The 2,660-nt window shown below is 41.5% G+C and overlaps 1 long non-coding RNA gene across 1 annotated transcript in view; it reads left to right on the plus strand.

Annotated features, from left to right (window-relative positions):
* Positions 1-1,145, plus strand: part of LOC106819456 — a 10,581-nt gene extending 9,436 nt beyond the window's left edge. Inside the window, exon 3 of the long non-coding RNA XR_001395430.1 lies at positions 834-1,145. This is a non-coding gene — a long non-coding RNA (uncharacterized LOC106819456). The remainder of the gene's footprint in view (positions 1-833) is intronic.
* The last annotated feature ends 1,515 nt before the right edge of the window (positions 1,146-2,660 follow it).

Below are 2,660 nucleotides of genomic sequence, written 5' to 3' on the forward strand. Positions count from 1 at the left end.
ATGATTCGATTTACAGAATAAACTGTTGAATAATGAATATGAATATAATACGCGGTCTTTGATACAAAGCTATTCGTATTCTCTTTTCTCTTTGCTAATTTGTAGGCGAGCCTACATATAAGACGTTAATTTTATGCATGTGACGTGGCCGTCTTCGTAGCAAAACACGTGATCGTAACTTCAGCACCAGACAGAGGACAAATCTCACGCGTGTGACCAGTACGTGGCAGCTTTCCCTGAAGCACGATGGAATACGTGACAATTCATTCCGGGGAAAAACCGTATAAGTGCGATCTGTGTGAAGCCGCCTTCTCCTGTCTGAGTGGTGTGAAGAGACACATGAGAACTCACACGGGAGGGAAACCGTATAAGTGCGATCTGTGTGAAGCCGCATTCTCCTGTCTGAGTAGTGTGAAGAGACACATGAGAATTCACACGGGAGAAAAACCGTATAAGTGCGATCTGTGTGATGCTGACTTCTCTGATCTGGGTAATATGAAGAGACACATGAGAACTCACACGGGAGAGAAACACTATAAGTGCGATCTGTGTGATGCTACGTTCACACAATCAGGTTATGTGAAGACACACATGAGAATTCACACGGGAGAAAAACCCTATAAGTGCGATCTGTGTGATGCTGCTTTCTCGCATTCGGGTTCTGTGAAGAAACACATGAGAACTCACATGAAAGAAAAAATCATTCAAATGTAACATTTGAAGTGAGTGCAGCTTGCGCTCTGAAGACACTCTATAACCATACACGACAATGTATAATAATTCTAGAGTGATGTCGTATATATGTAAGCAGAAAGTATATCACGAACTGTCAGACTCACATGTAATGGCAGCTTGGCTCTGTGAAAACGCGAGTACACAGTACACATGTGAACTGGAGCAATGTGGAATCCCAACAAATGCAACTGTTACAGATTCTTTCCAGATTGGAAGCTGAACTAGGAATTGCTTGTTAAAGCCTTGAAACCTCTTATGTTATACAACCTGATGGTGACATGTTTGTATTTTTAATGAGTATTACTCTACCTACCGTGTGACAGTTATACAATCGTGTAAATTTAATACCATTTGTGAAGAATTATATGTTTGAAGACTGATCTAATAAAACGCATAGTACGTATTATTATTATTTGTAATTTTCATGTCTATATGTTAATGTATATATAAATACAGAGACACGCACGTACGCACGCACACATAATTGCTACGGAGGCGAACCAACAACAACAAGAGGATGGTGAATTGGGAGAGGAGGAGGAAAGAAAAATGAATGATGAGAAAATCAAATACAGACAATGCGTGGGATTTCTTTTTATAAACAGTTGTATCATCAGAAATGCATCGAACAATAATAATGTGCACGTACGACAAGGCACAGGTACAGATGTTATACACTTTTCATCCACATATTCAGCAGATTTTGATTATAAAATTATATTACCGTCGCCACACGCGTCACCGACTCCAGTGGCGCCACATAGGTGACCATACTCCGTGCTGGAATGATTAGCAGACATCGTTGGTGACCAACGTCGCTTTCCCAACGCAAATAATGAATTAACTAAACTACAACAATAAATTTTAACGCTATGACTATATGATCGAAGTACATACATTCCTCCCCCCGGATCGCCGATGACGACGACCTACCTGGAGGTATCGAGACAGCCACAGATGTACATTATCGTGTAAAAACCTCATGCGAATTTCCACGAAATAGTCGCTATCCATCTGCTGTATTTACAATTCATCAATGATACGTTGTTTACGAGCGATTGCAAACCGATTGATACCGAATTTAATGGCGTCGCGGAAGCTAACACGCCACGGCGCACGCTACACGAGGGATGAGCACGCACGGGTTTTCTCATACACGCACGCACGCACGCACGAGTTTTCTCACCGCATTTCATACAGACGCGTGCCTTAACAACGTTATGGATTCATACTTGAAATCAGGTGACTAATCGGTCAAAATCAAAAATCAAATAAATCTAAAATCAATCATGTCAGCTAATTATCATCATATCTTCTAATATAAATCAGTCTAAAATCAATCTGAAATCCAAATCAAATCTAAATCAGGTAACTATCGCGAGCCGGCGACTACAGAGCAATGGTCGGGTGTAAACACGGAAATTAGATTGAGTTTCAGGTGCCACGTTTCCTGTCGCCATAGCAACAGTAGAACACGCACACGCAGGTACGAACGCGCGCGCACACAAACGCATGCACACGCACACGCAGGTACGAACGCGCGCGCACACACACACGCTAGGCAACGACATAATATCGTCAGTGTCGTAAGCTGACGCCACAAGTCGACGGAAGGTCACGATATACGATAAATATATGTACATACCAAATACATGCAGTTATTCAATTAAAAATAACAACTGTTTCAGTCTCCCTATTGTCCCTGCAACGCGGCGTTGTGATGTCTCATTTCCCCACAGCGTCGAATGAAATTATTTATACAGATATCTGTCGCTGGTCGGCGCTAGTGTCGAGCTTGAAAGATAATGCATGACGCCGTACGAATAATCTAGTATCTTATATAATAATCTAGAATTTTCTGGAAATTATTCAATTATGTCTGAATGCCAAGGCCACGTCTTAATAACTAAAACTGCTCAGTGTTA

This window comes from Priapulus caudatus, unplaced genomic scaffold (assembly GCF_000485595.1).
Source record: "Priapulus caudatus unplaced genomic scaffold, Priapulus_caudatus-5.0.1 Scaffold3477, whole genome shotgun sequence".
Lineage (NCBI taxonomy): Eukaryota > Metazoa > Priapulida > Priapulimorpha > Priapulimorphida > Priapulidae > Priapulus > Priapulus caudatus.